This window comes from Nelumbo lutea, chromosome 4 (genome assembly GCF_056320005.1).
Source record: "Nelumbo lutea isolate HS-2025 chromosome 4, American lotus-T2T, whole genome shotgun sequence".
NCBI classification, from domain to species: Eukaryota; Viridiplantae; Streptophyta; class Magnoliopsida; order Proteales; family Nelumbonaceae; genus Nelumbo; species Nelumbo lutea.
Genome location: NC_142687.1, coordinates 51,077,570 through 51,093,247, shown reverse-complemented (window position 1 = coordinate 51,093,247; position 15,678 = coordinate 51,077,570). Strand labels below are relative to the sequence as shown.

Below are 15,678 nucleotides of genomic sequence, written 5' to 3'. Positions count from 1 at the left end.
TTAATTCTTTCAGACTTGAAAAAACGGTGTATGCAACTTTCCTCCCTTCGTAACCGTGCACAATTTTCCACGTGAGCGGAGTTATTCCTTTCCAGATCTGTCGCAGCCCCGGATAGATGCAATACTATCACGGGGCCCACAATGCACGACGAATGCCAAAAGCCGGGTTTTGCACCGTTCCTATTCATTAATGACGGTCGTGCCGCAAATGGTCCGAGAATCCGGCGCGTTGTTTCCAGTTGTCTCGCCGAAATGACATATGGAATTTGCAAATAATATATCAAAAATAAAATATTAATAAAATTGGGTTGCAACACGATGATTTCCCAGGAGGTCACTCATCGTAATACTACTCTCGCCCAAGCACACTTAACTTCGGAGTTCTGATGGGATCCGGTGCATTAGTGATGGTATGATCGCAACTGGTTGTTTCTTGCTCGCATAAGTCTTTATGCACTCACTATCTTGCTGCCACCCCACTAATTCTTTCAGACTTGAAAAAACAGTGTATGCAACTTTCCTCCCTTGGTAACCGTGCACAAGCTCCCACGTGAGCGGAGTTATTCCTTTCCAGATCTGTCGCAGCCCCGGATAGAAGCAATATTATCGCGGTGCCCACAATGCACGACGAATTCCAAAAGTCCGGTTTTACACCGTTCCCATTCAGTAATGACGATCTTGCCGTAAATGGTCCAAGAATCCAGCGCGTTGTTTCCAGTTGTGTCGCCGAAAAGACATATGGAATTTGCAAATAGTATATCAAAGATAAAATATTAATAAAATTGGGGTGCAACACGAGGACTTCCAAGGAGGTCACCCATCCTAATACTACTCTCGCCCATGCACGCTTAACTACGGAGTTCTGACGGGATCCGGTGCATTAGTGCTGGTATGATCGCACCAGTCTGCTTCTTGCTCGCTTAAATCTTTATGCTCTCATTATCTTGTTCCCCTCCAATAATTCTTTCAGACTTGATAAAACGGTGTATGGAACTTTCCTCCCTTGGTAACCGTGCACAAGCTCCCACGTGAGAGGAGTTATTATTTTCCAGATCTGCCGCAGCCCCGGATAGATGCAATACTATCGCGGGGACCACAATGCATGACGAATGCCAAAAGCCCGGTTTTGCACCGTTCCCATTCAGTAATGACGATCGTACCGCAAATGGTCCGAGTACCCGGCGCGTTGTTTCCAGTTGTCTCACCGAAACGACATATGGAATTTGAAAATAATATCTCAAAAATAAAATATTAATAAAATTGGGTTGCAACACGATGATTTCCAAGGAGGTCACCCATCCTAATACCACTCTCGCCCAAGCACACTTAACTTTGGAGTTCTGATGGGATCCGATGCATTAGTGCTGGTATGATCGCAACTGTTTTCTTCTTGCTCGCTTAAATCTTTATGCACTCACTATCTTGCTCCCCTCCATTAATTCTTTCAGACTTGAAAAAACGGTGTATGCAACTTTCCTCCCTTGGTAACCGTGCACAAGCTCCCACGTGAGCGGAGTTATTCCTTTCCAGATCTGTCGCAGCCCCGGATAGAAGCAAAATTATCGCGGAGCCCACAATGCACGATGAATGCCAAAAGTCCGGTTTTACACCGTTCCCACTCAGTAAGGACGATCAAGCCGCAAATGGTCCAAGAATCCAGCGCGTTGTTTCTAGTAGTCTTGCCGAAACGACATATGGAATATGCAAATAGTATATCAAAGATAAAATATTAATAAAATTGGGGTGCAACACGAGGACTTCCCAGGATGTCACCCATCCTAATACTACTCTCGCCCAAGCACACTTAACATCGGAGTTCTGATGGGATCCGGTGCATTAGTGCTGGTATGATCGCAACTGTTTTCTTCTTGCTCGCTTAAATCTTTTTGCACTCACTATCTTGCTCCCCTCCATTAATTCTTTCAGACTTGAAAAAATGGTTTATTCAACTTTCCTCCCTTCGTAACCGTGCACAAGCTCCCACGTGAGCGGAGTTATTCCTTTCCAGATCTGTCGCAGCCCTGGATAGAAGCAATATTATCGCGGGGCCCACAATGCACGACGAATGCCAAAAGTCCGGTTTTACACCGTTCCCACTCAGTAATGACGATCATGCCGCAAATGGTCCAAGAATCCAGCGCGTTGTTTCCAGTTGTCTCGCCCAAACGACATATGGAATTTGCAAATAGTAAATCAAAAATAAAATATTAATAAAATTGGGTTGCAACCGAATGATTTCTTAAGAGGTCAGCCATCCTAATACTACTCTCGCCCAAGCTCGCTTAACTTCGGAGTTCTGATGGGATCCGGTGGATTAGTGCTGGTATGATCGCACCCGTTTGCTTCTTGCTTGCTTAAATCTTTATGCACTCATTATCTTGATCCCCTCCATTAATACTTTCAGACTTGAAAAAACAGTATAAGCAACTTTCCTCCCATGGTAACCGTGCACAAGCTCCCACGTGAGCGGAGTTATTCCTTTCCAGATCTTCCGCAGCCCCGGATAGATGCATTACTATCGCAGGGCCCACAATGCACGACGAATGCCACAAGCCCGGTTTTGCACCGTTCCCATTCAGTAATGACGGTCGTCCCGCAAATGGTCCGAGAATCCGGCGCGTTGTTTCTTGTTGTCTCGCCGAAACGACATATGGAATTTGCAAATAATATATCAAAAATAAAATATTAATAAAATTGGGTTGCAACACGATGATTTCCAAGGTGGTCACCCATCCTAATACTACTCGCGCCCAAGCACACTTAACTTCGGAGTTCTGATGGGATCCGGTGCATTAGTGCTGGTATGATCGCAACTGTTTTCTTCTTGCTCGCTTAAATCTTTATGCACTCTCTATCTTGCTCCCCTCCATTAATTCTTTCAGACTTGAAAAAACGGTGTATGCAACTTTCCTCCCTTGGTAACCGTGAACAAGCTCCCTCGTGAGCGGAGTTATTCCTTTCCAGATCTGTCGCAGCCCCGGATAGAAGCAATATTATCGCGGGTCCCACAATGCACGACGAATGCCAAAAGTCCGGTTTTACACCGTTCCCACTCAGTAATGACGATCATGCCGCAAATGGTCCAAGAATCCAGCGCGTTGTTTCCAGTTGTCTCGCCGAAATGACAGATGGAATTTGCAAATAGTATATCAAAGATAAAATATTAATAAAATTGGGGTGCAACACGAGGACTTCCCAGGAGGTCACCCATCCTAATACTATTCGCCCAAGCACACTTAACTTCGGAGTTCTGATCGGATCCGGTGCATTAGTGCTGGTATGATCGCAACCGTTTGCTTCTTGCCCGCTTAAATCTTTATGCACTCACTATCTTGGCCCCCCCAATTAATTCTTTCAGACTTGAAAAAATGGTGTATGCAACTTTCCTCCCTTGGTAACCGTGCACAAGCTCCCACGTGAGAGGAGTTATTCCTTTCCAGATATGCCGCATCCCCGGATAGATGCAATACTATCGCGGGGACCACAATGCACAACGAATGCCAAAAGCCCGGTTTTGCACCGTTCCCATTCAGTAATGACGATCGTACCGCAAATGGTCCGAGTATCTGGCGCGTTGTTTCCAGTTGTCTCGCCAAAACGACATATGGAATTTGCAAATAGTATATCAAAAATAAAATATTAATAAAATTGGGTTGCAACACAAGGATTTCCTAGGAGGTCGGCCATCCTAATACTAGTCTCGCCAAAGCACGCTTAACTTCGGAGTTCTGATGGGATCCGGTGGATTAGTGCTGATATGATCGCACCCGTTTGCTTCTTGCTTGCTTAAATCTTTATGCACTCGCTATCTTGCTCCCCTCCATTAATACTTTCAGACATGAAAAAATGGTGTATGCAACTTTCTTCCCTTGGTAACCGTGCACAAGCTCCCACGTGAGCGGAGTTATTCCTTTCCAGATCTGCCGCAGCCGCGGATAGATGCAATACTATCACGGGGCCCACAATGCACGACGAATTCCAAAAGCCCGGTTTTGCACCGTTCCCATTCAGTAATGACGATCGTGCCGGAAATGGTCCGAGTATCCGACGCGTTGTTTCCAGTTGTCTCGCCGAAACGACATTTGGAATTTGCTAATAGTATATCAAAGATAAAATATTAATAAAATTGGGGAGCAACACGAGGACTTCCCAGGAGGTCACCAATCCTAATACTACTCTCGCCCATGCACGCTTAACTTCGGAGTTCTTATGGGATCCGGTGCATTAGTGCTGGTATGATCGCACCCGTCTGCTTCTTGTTTGCTTAAATCTTTATGCACTCATTATTTTGCTCCCCTCTATTAAAACTTTCAGATTTGAAAAAACGGTGTATGCAACTTTCCTCCCTTGGTAACCGTGCACAAGCTTCCACGTGAGCGGAGTTATTCCTTTCCAAATCTGTCGCAGCCCCGGATAGATGCAATACTATCGCGGGGCCCATAATGCATGATGAATGCCAAAAGCCCGGATTTGCACCGTTCCCATTCAGTAATGACAGTCGTGCCGCAAATGGTCCGAGAATCCGGTGCGTTGTTTCCAGTTTTCTAGCCGAAACGACATATGGAATTTGCAAATAATATATCAAAAATAAAATATTAATAAAATTGGGTTGCAACACGATGATTTCCCAGGAGGTCACCCATCCTAATACTACTCTCGCCCAAGCTCAATTAACTTCGGAGTTCTGATGGGATCCGGTGCATTAGTGCTGGTATGATCGCAACCGTTTGCGATTTGCTCGCTTAAATCTTTATGCACTCACTATCTTGCTCCCCCCCAATAATTCTTTCAGACTTGAAAAACTGGTGTATGCAACTTTCCTTCCTTTGTAACCATGCACATTTTTCCACGTGAGCGGAGTTATTCCTTTCCAGATCTGTCGCAGCCCCGGATAGATGCAATACTATCGCGGGGCCCACAATGCACGACGAATGCCAAAAGCCCGGTTTTGCACCGTTCTCATTCAGTAGTGACGATCGTGCCGCAAATGGTCCGTGTATCCGGCGCGTTGTTTCCAGTTGTCTCGCGGAAACGACATATGGCATTTGCAAATAGTATATCAAAAATAAATTATTAATAAAATTGGGTTGCAACACAAGGATTTCCCAGGAGGTCAGCCATCCTAATACTACTCTCGCCTAAGCACTCTTAGATTCGGAGTTCTGATGGGATCCGGTGGATTAGTGCTGGTATGATCGCACCCGTTTGCTTCTTGCTCGCTTAAATCTTTATGCACTCACTATCTTGCTCCCCTCCATTAATTCTTTCAGACTTGAAAAAACGGTTTATCCAACTTTCCTCCCTTCATAACCGTGCACTAGCTCCCACGTGAGCGGCGTTATTCCTTTAAAGATCTGCCGCAACCCCGGATAGATGCAATACTATCGCGGGGCCCACAATGCATAACGAATGCCAAAAGCCCGGTTTTGCACCGTTCCCATTCAGTAATGACGATCGTGCAGGAAATGGTCCGAGTATCCGACGCGTTGTTTCCAGTTGTCTCGCCGAAACGACATTTGGAATTTGCAAATAGTATATCAAAGATAAAATATTAATAAAATTGGGGTGCAACACGAGGACTTCCTAGGAGGTCACCAATCCTATTACTACTCTCTTCCATGCACGCTTAACTTCGGAGTTCTTATGGGATGCGGTGCACTAGTGCTGGTATGATCGCACCCGTCTGCTTCTTGCTCGCTTAAATCTTTATGCTCTCATTATCTTGTTCCCCTCCAATAATTCTTTCAGACTTGAAAAAATGGTGTATGCAACTTTCCTCCCTTGGTAACTGTGCACAAGCTCCCACGCGAGAGGAGTTATTCCTTTCCAGATCTGCCGCATCCCCGGATAGATGCAATACTATCGCGGGGACCACAATGCCCGACGAATGCCAAAAGCCTAGTTTTGCACCGTTCCCATTCAGTAATGACGATCGTACCGCAAATGGTCCGAGTATCCAGACCGCTGTTTCCAGTTGTCTCGCCGAAACAACATATGGAATTTGCAAATAGTATATCAAAAATAAAATTGTAATAAAATTGGGTTGCAACACAAGGATTTCTTAGGAGGTCAGCCATCCTAATACTACTCTCGCCCAAGCATGCTTAACTTCGGAGTTCTGATGGGATCCGGTGAATTAGAGCTGGTATGATCGCACCCGTTTGCTTCTTGCTTTCTTAAATCTTTATGCACTCATTATCTTGCTCCCCTCCATTAATACTTTCAGATTTGAAAAAATGGTGTATGCAACTTTCCTCCCTTGGTAACCGTGCACAAGCTTCCACGTGAGCGGAGTTATTCCTTTCCAAATCTGTCGCAGCCCCGGATAGATGCAAATCTATCGCGGGGCCCACAATGCACGACGAATGCCAAAATCCCGGTTTTGCACCGTTCCCATTCAGTAATGACGATCGTGCCGGAAATGGTCCGAGTATCCGGCGCGTTGTTTCCAGTTGTCTCGCGGAAACGACATATGGCATTTACAAATAGTATATCAAAAATAAATTATTAATAAAATTGGGTTGCAACACAAGGATTTCCCAGGAGGTCAGCCATCCTAATACTACTCTCGCCTAAGCACTCTTAGATTCGGAGTTCTGATGGGATCCGGTGGATTAGTGCTGGTATGATCGCACCCGTTTGCTTCTTGCTCGCTTAAATCTTTATGCACTCACTATCTTGCTCCCCTCCATTAATTCTTTCAGACTTGAAAAAACGGTTTATCCAACTTTCCTCCCTTCATAACCGTGCACTAGCTCCCACGTGAGCGGCGTTATTCCTTTAAAGATCTGCCGCAACCCCGGATAGATGCAATACTATCGCGGGGCCCACAATGCATAACGAATGCCAAAAGCCCGGTTTTGCACCGTTCCCATTCAGTAATGACGATCGTGCAGGAAATGGTCCGAGTATCCGACGCGTTGTTTCCAGTTGTCTCGCCGAAACGACATTTGGAATTTGCAAATAGTATATCAAAGATAAAATATTAATAAAATTGGGGTGCAACACGAGGACTTCCCAGGAGGTCACCAATCCTATTACTACTCTCTTCCATGCACGCTTAACTTCGGAGTTCTTATGGGATCCGGTGCATTAGTGCTGGTATGATCGCACCCGTCTGCTTCTTGCTCGCTTAAATCTTTATGCTCTCATTATCTTGTTCCCCTCCAATAATTCTTTCAGACTTGAAAAAATGGTGTATGCAACTTTCCTCCCTTGGTAACTGTGCACAAGCTCCCACGCGAGAGGAGTTATTCCTTTCCAGATCTGCCGCATCCCCGGATAGATGCAATACTATCGCGGGGACCACAATGCACGACGAATGCCAAAAGCCCAGTTTTGCACCGTTCCCATTCAGTAATGACGATCGTACCGCAAATGGTCCGAGTATCCAGACCGTTGTTTCCAGTTGTCTCGCCGAAACAACATATGGAATTTGCAAATAGTATATCAAAAATAAAATAGTAATAAAATTGGGTGGCAACACAAGGATTTCTTAGGAGGTCAGCCATCCTAATACTACTCTCGCCCAAGCATGCTTAACTTCGGAGTTCTGATGGGATCCGGTGAATTAGAGCTGGTATGATCGCACCCGTTTGCTTCTTGCTTTCTTAAATCTTTATGCACTCATTATCTTGCTCCCCTCCATTAATACTTTCAGATTTGAAAAAATGGTGTATGCAACATTCCTCCCTTGGTAACCGTGCACAAGCTTCCACGTGAGCGGAGTTATTCCTTTCCAAATCTGTCGCAGCCCCGGATAGATGCATATCTATCGCGGGGCCCACAATGCACGACGAATGCCAAAAGCCCGATTTTGCACCGTTCCCATTCAGTAATGACAGTCGTGCCGCAAATGGTCCGAGAATCCGGCGCGTTGTTTCCAGTTTTCTCGCCGAAACGACATATGGAATTTGCAAATAATATATCAAAAATAAAATATTAATAAAATTGGGTTGCAACACGATGATTTCCCAGGAGGTCACCCATCCTAATACTACTCTCGCCCAAGCTCAATTAACTTCGGAGTTCTGATGGGATCCGGTGCATTAGTGCTGGTATGATCGCAACCGTTTGCTATTTGCTCGCTTAAATCTTTATGCACTCACTATCTTGCTCCCCCCCAATAATTCTTTCAGACTTGAAAAAACGGTGTATGCAACTTTCCTTCCTTCGTAACCGTGCACAATGCACGATGAATGCCAAAAGCCCGGTTTTGCACCGTTCCCATTCAGTAGTGACGATCGTGCCGCAAATGGTCCGAGTATCCGGCGCGTTGTTTCCAGTTGTCTCGCGGAAACGACATAAGGAATTTGCAAATAGTATATCAAAAATAATTTATTAATAAAATTGGGTTGCAACACAAGGATTTCCCAGGAGGTCAGCCATCCTAATACTACTCTCGCCCAACCACTCTTAGATTCGGAGTTCTGATGGGATCCGGTGGATTAGTTCTGGTATGATCGCACCCGTTTGCTTCTTGCTTGCTTAATTCTTTATGCATTCACTAACTTGCTCCCCCCATTAATTCTTTCAGACTTGAAAAAATGGTGTATGCAACTTTCTCCCTTGGTAACCTTGCACAAGCTTCCACGTGAGCGGAGTTATTCCTTTCCAGATCTGTCGTAGCCCCGGATAGATGCAATACTACCACGGGGCCCACAATGCACGACGAATGCCAAAAGCCCGGTTTTGCACCGTTCCCATTCAATAGTGATGATCGTGCCGCAAATGGTACGAGTATCCGGCGCGTTGTTTCCAGTTGTCTCGCGGAAATGACATATGGAATTTGCAAATAGTATATCAAAAATAAAATATTAATAAAATTGGGTTGCAACACAAGGATTTCCCAGGAGGTCAGCCATCCTAATACTACTCTCGCCCAAGCACTCTTAGATTCGGAGTTCTGATGGGATCCGGTGGATTAGTGCTGGTATGATCACACCCGTTTGCTTCTTGCTCGCTTAAATCTTTATGCACTCACTATCTTGCTCCCCTCCATTAATTCTTTCAGACTTGAAAAAACGGTTTATCCAACTTTCCTCCCTTCGTAACTGTGCACTAGCTCCCACGTGAGCGGCGTTATTCCTTTAAAGATCTGCCGCAACCTCGGATAGATGCAATACTATCGCGGGGCCAACAATGCACAACGAATGCCAAAAGCCCGGTTTTGCACCGTTCCCATTCTGTAATGACGATCGTGCCGGAAATGGTCCGAGTATCCGACGCGTTGTTTCCAGTTGTCTCGCCGAAACGACATTTGGAATTTGCAAATAGTATATCAAAGATAAAATATTAATAAAATTGGGGTGCAACACGAGGACTTCCCAGGAGGTCACCAATCCTAATACTACTCTCGCCCATGAACGCTTAACTTCGGAGTTCTTATGGGATCCGGTGCATTAGTGCTGGTATGATCGCACCCGTCTGCTTCTTGCTCTTTTAAATCTTTATGCTCTCATTATCTTGTTCCCCTCCAATAATTCTTTCAGACTTGAAAAAATGGTGTATGCAACTTTCCTCCCTTGGTAACTGTGCACAAGCTCCCACGTGAGAGGAGTTATTCCTTTCCAGATCTGCCGCATCCCCGGATAGATGCAATACTATCGTGGGGACCACAATGCACGATGAATGCCAAAAGCCCGGTTTGCACCGTTCCCATTCAGTATTGACGATCGTACTGCAAATGGTCCGAGTATCCGGACCGTTGTTTCCCGTTGTCTCGCCGAAACGACATATGGAATTTGCAAATAGTATATCTAAAATAAAATATTAATAAGATTGGGTTGCAACACAAGGATTTCTTAGGATGTCAGCCATCCTAATACTACACTCGCGCAAGCATGCTTAACTTCGGAGTTCTGATGGGATCCGGTGAATTAGAGCTGGTATGATCGCACCCGTTTGCTTCTTGCTTGCTTAAATCTTTATGCACTCATTATTTTGCTCCCCTCCATTAATACTTTCGGATTTGAAAAAACGGTGTATGCAACTTTCCTCCCTTTGTAACCGTGCACAAGCTTCCACGTGAGCGGAGTTATTCCTTTCCAAATCTGTCGCAGCCCCGGATAGATGCAATACTATCGCGGGGCCCACAATGCACGACGAATGCCAAAAGCCCGGTTTTGCACCGTTCCCATTCAGTAATGACAGTCGTGCCGCAAATGGTCCGAGAATCTGGCGCGTTGTTTCCAGTTTTCTCGCCGAAACGACATATGGAATTTGCAAATAATATATCAAAAATAAAATATTAATAAAATTGGGTTGCAACACGATGATTTCCCAGGAGGTCACCCATCCTAATACTTTCTCACCCAAAAATGCTTAATTTCGAGTTCTAATGGGATCCGGTGGATTAGTGCTGGTATGATCGTACCCGTTTGCTTCTTGCTCGCTTAAATCTTTATGCACTCACTATCTTGCTCCCCTCCATTAATACATTAAGACTTGAAAATACGGTGTATGCAACTTTCCTCCCTTGGTAACCGTGCACAAGCTCCCACGTGAGCGGAGTTATTCCTTTCCTGATCTGCCGCAGCCCCGGATAGATGCAATACTATCGCGAGGCCCACAATGCACGATGAATGCCAAAAGCCCGGTTGTGCACCGTTCCCAATCAGTAATGGCGATCGTGCCGCAAATGGTCTGAATATCCAGCGCGTTGTTTCCAGTTGTCTCGCCGAAATGACATATGGAATTTGCAAATAGTATATCAAAAATAAAATATTAATAAAATTGGGGTGCAACACGAGGACTTCCTAGGAGGTCACCCATCCTAGACTACTCTCGCCCAAGCACACTTATCTTTGGAGTTCTTATGGGATCCGGTGCATTAGTGCTTGTATGATCGCACCCGTCCGCTTCTTGCTCGCTTAAATCTTTATGCACTCACTATTTTGCTCCCCTCCATTAATTCTTTCAGACTTGAAAAAATGGTGTATGCAACTTTCCTCCGTTGGTAAACGTGCACAAACTTCCACTTGACCGGAGTTATTCCTTTCCAGATCTGCCGTAGCCACGGATAGATGAAATACTATCATGGGGCCCACAATGCACGACGAATGCCAAAAACCCGGTTTTGCTCTGTTCGCATTCAGTAATGACGATCGTACCGCAAATGGTCCGAGTATCCGGCGCGTTGTTTCCACTTGTCTCGCCGAAAAGACATATTGAATTTGCAAATAGTATATCAAAAATAAAATATTAACAAAATTGGGTTGCAACACAAGGATTTCCCAGGAGATCAGCCATCCTAATACTACTCTCGCCCAAGCACGCTTAACTTCGGAGTTCTGATGGGATCCGGTGGATTTGTTTTGGTATGATCGCACCCGTTTGCTTCTTGCTTGCTTAATTCTTTATGCATTCACTATCTTGCTCCCCCCCCATTAATTCTTTCAGACTTGAAAAAATGGTGTATGCAACTTTCTCCCTTGGTAACCGTGCACAAGCTTCCACGTGAGCGGAGTTTTTCCTTTCCAGATCTGTCGCAGCCACGGATAGATGAAATACTATCACGGGGCCCACAATGCACGACGAATGCCAAAAACCCGGTTTTGCACTGTTCCCATTCAGTAATGACGATCGTACCGCAAATGGTCCGAGTATCCGGTCCGTTGTTTCCAGTTGTCTCGCCGAAACGACATATTGAATTTACAAATAGTATATCAAAAATAAAATATTAACAAAATTGGGTTGCAACACAAGGATTTCCCAGGAGGTCAGCCATCCTAATACTACTCTCGCCCAAGCACGCTTAACTTCAGAGTTCTGATGGGATCCGGTGGATTAGTTCTGGTATGATCGCACCCGTTTGCTTCTTGCTTGCTTAATTCTTTATGCACTCACAAACTTGCTCCCCCCCATTAATTCTTTCAGACTTGAAAAAATGGTGTATGCAACTTTCTCCCTTGGTAACCTTGCACAAGCTTCCACGTGAGCGGAGTTATTCCTTTCCAGATCTGTCGCAGCCCCGGATAGATGCAATACTATCACGGGGCCCACAATGCACGACGAATGCCAAAAGCCCGGTTTTGCACCGTTCCCATTCAATAGTGACGATCGTGCCGCAAATGGTCCGAGTATCCGGCGCGTTGTTTCCAGTTGTCTCGCGGAAACGACATATGGAATTTGCAAATAGTATATCAAAAATAAAATATTAATAAAATTGGGTTGCAACACAAGGATTTCCCAGGAGGTCAGCCATCCTAATACTACTCTCGCCCAAGCACTCTTAGATTCGGAGTTCTGATGGGATCCGGTGGATTAGTGCTGGTATAATCGCACCCGTTTGCTTCTTGCTCGCTTAATTCTTTATGCACTCACTATCTTGCTCCCCTCCATTAATTCTTTCAGACTTGAAAAAACGGTTTATCCAACTTTCCTCCCTTCGTAACTGTGCACTAGCTCCCACGTGAGCGGCGTTATTCCTTTAAAGATCTGCCGCAACCCCGGATAGATGCAATACTATTACGGGGCCCACAATGCACAACGAATGCCAAAAGCCCGGTTTTGCACCGTTCCCATTCAGTAATGACGATCGTGACGGAAATGGTCCGAGTATCCGATGCGTTGTTTCCAGTTGTCTCGCCGAAACGACATTTGGAATTTGCAAATAGTATATCAAAGATAAAATATTAATAAAATTGGGGTGCAACACGAGGACTTCCCAGGAGGTCACCAATCCTAATACTACTCTCGCCCATGCACGCTTAACTTCGGAGTTCTTATGGGATCCGGTGCATTAGTGCTGGTATGATCGCACCCGTATGCTTCTTGCTCGCTTAAATCTTTATGCTCTCATTATCTTGTTCCCCTCCAATAATTCTTTCAGACTTGAAAAAATGGTGTATGCAACTTTCCTCCCTTGGTAACTGTGCACAAGCTCCCACGTGTGAGGAGTTATTCCTTTCCAGATCTGCAGCAGCCCCGGATAGATGCAATACTATCGTGGGGACCACAATGCACGATGAATGCCAAAAGCCCGGTTTTGCACCGTTCCCATTTAGTATTGACGATCGTACCGCAAATGGTCCGAGTATCCGGACCGTTGTTTCCAGTTGTCTCGCCGAAACGACATATGGAATTTGCAAATAGTATATCAAAAATAAAATATTAATAAGATTGGGTTGCAACACAATGATTTCTTAGGATGTCAGCCATCCTAATACTACTCTCGCCCAAGCATGCTTAACTTCGGAGTTCTGATGGGATCCGGTGAATTAGAGCTGGTATGGTCGCACCCGTCTGCTTCTTGCTTGCTTAAATCTTTATGCACTCATTATCTTGCTCCCCTCCATTAATATATTCAGATTTGAAAAAACGGTGTATGCAACTTTCCTCCCTTGGTAACCGTGCACAAGCTTCCACGTGAGCGGAGTTATTCCTTTCCAAATCTGTCGCAGCCCCGGATAGATGCAATACTATCACGGGGCCCACAATGCACGACGAATGCCAAAAGCCCGGTTTTGCACCGTTCCCATTCAGTAATGATAGTCGTGCCGCAAATGGTCCGAGAATCCGGCGCGTTGTTTCCAGTTTTCTCGCCGAAACGACATATGGAATTTGCAACTAATATATCAAAAATAAAATATTAATAAAATTGGGTTGCAACACGATGAATTCCCAGGAGGTCACCCATCCTAATACTACTCTCGCCCAAGCTCAATTAACTTCGGAGTTCTGATGGGATCCGGTGCATTAGTGCTGGTATGATCAAAACCGTTTGCTATTTGCTCGCTTAAATCTTTATGCACTCACTATCTTGCTCCCCCCCAATAATTCTTTCAGACTTGAAAAAACGGTGTATGCAACTTTCCTTCCTTTGTAACCATGCACATTTTTCCACGTGAGCGGAGTTATTCCTTTTCAGATCTGTTGCAGCCCCGGATAGATGCAATACTATCACGGGGCCCACAATGCACGACGAATGCCAAAAGCCCGGTTTTGCACCGTTCCCATTCAGTAGTGACGATAGTGCCGCAAATGGTCCGAGTATCCGACGCGTTGTTTCCAGTTGTCTTGCGGAAATGACATATGGCATTTGCAAATTGTATATCAAATATAAATTATTAATAAAATTGGGTTGCAACACAAGGATTTCCCAGGAGGTCAGCCATCCTAATACTACTCTCGCCCAAGCTCAATTAACTTCGGAGTTCTGATGGGATCCGGTGCATTAGTGCTGGTATGATCGCAACCGTTTGCTATTTGCTCGCTTAAATCTTTATGCACTCACTATCTTGCTCCCCCCCAATAATTCTTTCAGACTTGAAAAAATGGTGTATGCAACTTTCCTTCCTTCGTAACCGTGCACAATTTTCCACGTGAGCGGAGTTATTCCTTTCCAGATCTGTCGCAGCCCCGGATAGATGTAATACTATTGCGGGGCCCAAAATGCACGATGAATGCCAAAAGCCCGGTTTTGCACCGTTCCCATTCAGTAGTGACGATCGTGCCGCAAATGGTCCGAGTATCCGGCGCGTTGTTTCCAGTTGTCTCGCGGAAACGACATAAGGAATTTGCAAATAGTATATCAAAAATAATTTATTAATAAAATTGGGTTGCAACACAAGGATTTCCCAAGAGGTCAGCCATCCTAATACTACTCTCGCCCAACCACTCTTAGATTCGGAGTTCTGATGGGATCCGGTGGATTAGTGCTGGTATGAACGCACCCGTTTGCTTCTTGCTCGCTTAAATCTTTATGCACTCACTATCTTGCTCCCCTCCATTAATTCTTTTAGACTTGAAAAAATGGTTTATCCAACTATCCTCCCTTCGTAACCGTGCACTAGCTCCCACGTGAGCGGCGTTATTCCTTTAAAGATCTGCCGCAACCCCGGATAGATGCAATACTATCGCGGGGCCCACAATGCACAACGAATGCCAGAAGCCCGGTTTTGCACCGTTCCCATTCAGTAATGACGATCGTGCCGGAAATGGCCGAGTATCCGACGCGTTGTTTCCAGTTGTCTCGTCGAAACGACATTTGGAATTTGCAAATAGTATATCAAAGATAAAATATTAATAAAATTGGGGTGCAACACGAGGACTTCCCAGGAGGTCACCAATCCTAATACTACTCTCGCCCATGCACGCTTAACTTCGGAGTTCTTATGGGATCCGGTGCATTAGTGCTGGTATGATCGCACCCGTCTACTTCTTGCTCGCTTAAATCTTTATGCTCTCATTATCTTGTTCCCCTGCAATAATTCTTTCAGACTTGAAAAAATGGTGTATGCAACTTTCCTCCCTTGGTAACTGTGCACAAGCTCCCACGTGTGAGGAGTTATTCCTTTCCAGATCTGCAGCATCCACGGATAGATGCAATACTATCGTGGGGACCACAATGCACGATGAATGCCAAAAGCCCGGTTTTGCACCGTTCCCATTTAGTATTGACGATCGTACCGCAAATGGTCCGAGTATCCGGACCGTTGTTTCCAGTTGTCTCGTCGAAACGACATATGGATTTGCAAATAGTATATCAAAAATAAAATATTAATAAGATTGGGTTGCAACACAAGGATTTCTTAGGAGGTCAGCCATCCTAATACTACTCTCGCCCAAGCATGCTTAACTTCGGAGTTCTGATGGGATCCGGTGAATTAGAGCTGGTATGGTCGCACCCGTTTGCTTCTTGCTTGCTTAAATCTTTATGCACTCATTATCTTGCTC

At 45.1% G+C, this 15,678-nt stretch overlaps 6 non-coding genes and 26 pseudogenes across 6 annotated transcripts; all 32 read right to left on the bottom strand.

The window, feature by feature from the left end:
* Nucleotides 1-305: 305 nt before the first annotated feature.
* Nucleotides 306-424, bottom strand: LOC148856348 (5S ribosomal RNA; annotated as a pseudogene).
* A 360-nt stretch (nt 425-784) lies between these two features.
* On the bottom strand, nt 785-903 carry LOC148856347 (5S ribosomal RNA). Its single transcript, XR_016097937.1, has one exon. It is a non-coding gene; the product is annotated as a 5S ribosomal RNA (ribosomal RNA).
* Nucleotides 904-1,262: 359 nt separating this feature from the next.
* LOC148856346 (5S ribosomal RNA) lies at nt 1,263-1,381 on the bottom strand (annotated as a pseudogene).
* Nucleotides 1,382-1,740: 359 nt separating this feature from the next.
* LOC148856345 (5S ribosomal RNA) lies at nt 1,741-1,859 on the bottom strand (annotated as a pseudogene).
* A 359-nt stretch (nt 1,860-2,218) lies between these two features.
* Nucleotides 2,219-2,337, bottom strand: LOC148856344 (5S ribosomal RNA; annotated as a pseudogene).
* Nucleotides 2,338-2,696: 359 nt separating this feature from the next.
* Nucleotides 2,697-2,815, bottom strand: LOC148856343 (5S ribosomal RNA). Its single transcript, XR_016097831.1, has one exon. It is a non-coding gene; the product is annotated as a 5S ribosomal RNA (ribosomal RNA).
* Nucleotides 2,816-3,174: 359 nt separating this feature from the next.
* LOC148856342 (5S ribosomal RNA) lies at nt 3,175-3,291 on the bottom strand (annotated as a pseudogene).
* A 359-nt stretch (nt 3,292-3,650) lies between these two features.
* Nucleotides 3,651-3,769, bottom strand: LOC148856341 (5S ribosomal RNA; annotated as a pseudogene).
* A 359-nt stretch (nt 3,770-4,128) lies between these two features.
* Nucleotides 4,129-4,247, bottom strand: LOC148856340 (5S ribosomal RNA; annotated as a pseudogene).
* Nucleotides 4,248-4,606: 359 nt separating this feature from the next.
* LOC148856339 (5S ribosomal RNA) lies at nt 4,607-4,725 on the bottom strand. The gene has a single exon (XR_016097702.1). It is a non-coding gene; the product is annotated as a 5S ribosomal RNA (ribosomal RNA).
* A 359-nt stretch (nt 4,726-5,084) lies between these two features.
* On the bottom strand, nt 5,085-5,203 carry LOC148856338 (5S ribosomal RNA; annotated as a pseudogene).
* Nucleotides 5,204-5,562: 359 nt separating this feature from the next.
* Nucleotides 5,563-5,681, bottom strand: LOC148856337 (5S ribosomal RNA; annotated as a pseudogene).
* A 359-nt stretch (nt 5,682-6,040) lies between these two features.
* LOC148856336 (5S ribosomal RNA) lies at nt 6,041-6,159 on the bottom strand (annotated as a pseudogene).
* Nucleotides 6,160-6,518: 359 nt separating this feature from the next.
* On the bottom strand, nt 6,519-6,637 carry LOC148856335 (5S ribosomal RNA; annotated as a pseudogene).
* A 359-nt stretch (nt 6,638-6,996) lies between these two features.
* LOC148856334 (5S ribosomal RNA) lies at nt 6,997-7,115 on the bottom strand (annotated as a pseudogene).
* A 359-nt stretch (nt 7,116-7,474) lies between these two features.
* LOC148856333 (5S ribosomal RNA) lies at nt 7,475-7,593 on the bottom strand (annotated as a pseudogene).
* A 359-nt stretch (nt 7,594-7,952) lies between these two features.
* LOC148856332 (5S ribosomal RNA) lies at nt 7,953-8,071 on the bottom strand. The gene has a single exon (XR_016097701.1). It is a non-coding gene; the product is annotated as a 5S ribosomal RNA (ribosomal RNA).
* A 280-nt stretch (nt 8,072-8,351) lies between these two features.
* LOC148856331 (5S ribosomal RNA) lies at nt 8,352-8,470 on the bottom strand (annotated as a pseudogene).
* A 357-nt stretch (nt 8,471-8,827) lies between these two features.
* LOC148856330 (5S ribosomal RNA) lies at nt 8,828-8,946 on the bottom strand (annotated as a pseudogene).
* Nucleotides 8,947-9,305: 359 nt separating this feature from the next.
* LOC148856329 (5S ribosomal RNA) lies at nt 9,306-9,424 on the bottom strand (annotated as a pseudogene).
* A 358-nt stretch (nt 9,425-9,782) lies between these two features.
* LOC148856328 (5S ribosomal RNA) lies at nt 9,783-9,901 on the bottom strand (annotated as a pseudogene).
* Nucleotides 9,902-10,736: 835 nt separating this feature from the next.
* Nucleotides 10,737-10,854, bottom strand: LOC148856327 (5S ribosomal RNA; annotated as a pseudogene).
* A 359-nt stretch (nt 10,855-11,213) lies between these two features.
* On the bottom strand, nt 11,214-11,332 carry LOC148856326 (5S ribosomal RNA; annotated as a pseudogene).
* Nucleotides 11,333-11,691: 359 nt separating this feature from the next.
* On the bottom strand, nt 11,692-11,810 carry LOC148856325 (5S ribosomal RNA; annotated as a pseudogene).
* Nucleotides 11,811-12,168: 358 nt separating this feature from the next.
* Nucleotides 12,169-12,287, bottom strand: LOC148856324 (5S ribosomal RNA; annotated as a pseudogene).
* A 359-nt stretch (nt 12,288-12,646) lies between these two features.
* Nucleotides 12,647-12,765, bottom strand: LOC148856323 (5S ribosomal RNA). The gene has a single exon (XR_016097852.1). It is a non-coding gene; the product is annotated as a 5S ribosomal RNA (ribosomal RNA).
* A 359-nt stretch (nt 12,766-13,124) lies between these two features.
* LOC148856322 (5S ribosomal RNA) lies at nt 13,125-13,243 on the bottom strand (annotated as a pseudogene).
* Nucleotides 13,244-13,602: 359 nt separating this feature from the next.
* Nucleotides 13,603-13,721, bottom strand: LOC148856321 (5S ribosomal RNA; annotated as a pseudogene).
* Nucleotides 13,722-14,080: 359 nt separating this feature from the next.
* LOC148856320 (5S ribosomal RNA) lies at nt 14,081-14,199 on the bottom strand (annotated as a pseudogene).
* Nucleotides 14,200-14,558: 359 nt separating this feature from the next.
* LOC148856319 (5S ribosomal RNA) lies at nt 14,559-14,677 on the bottom strand (annotated as a pseudogene).
* A 358-nt stretch (nt 14,678-15,035) lies between these two features.
* LOC148856318 (5S ribosomal RNA) lies at nt 15,036-15,154 on the bottom strand. The gene has a single exon (XR_016097851.1). It is a non-coding gene; the product is annotated as a 5S ribosomal RNA (ribosomal RNA).
* Nucleotides 15,155-15,512: 358 nt separating this feature from the next.
* LOC148856317 (5S ribosomal RNA) lies at nt 15,513-15,631 on the bottom strand (annotated as a pseudogene).
* Between the last annotated feature and the right edge of the window lie 47 nt (nt 15,632-15,678).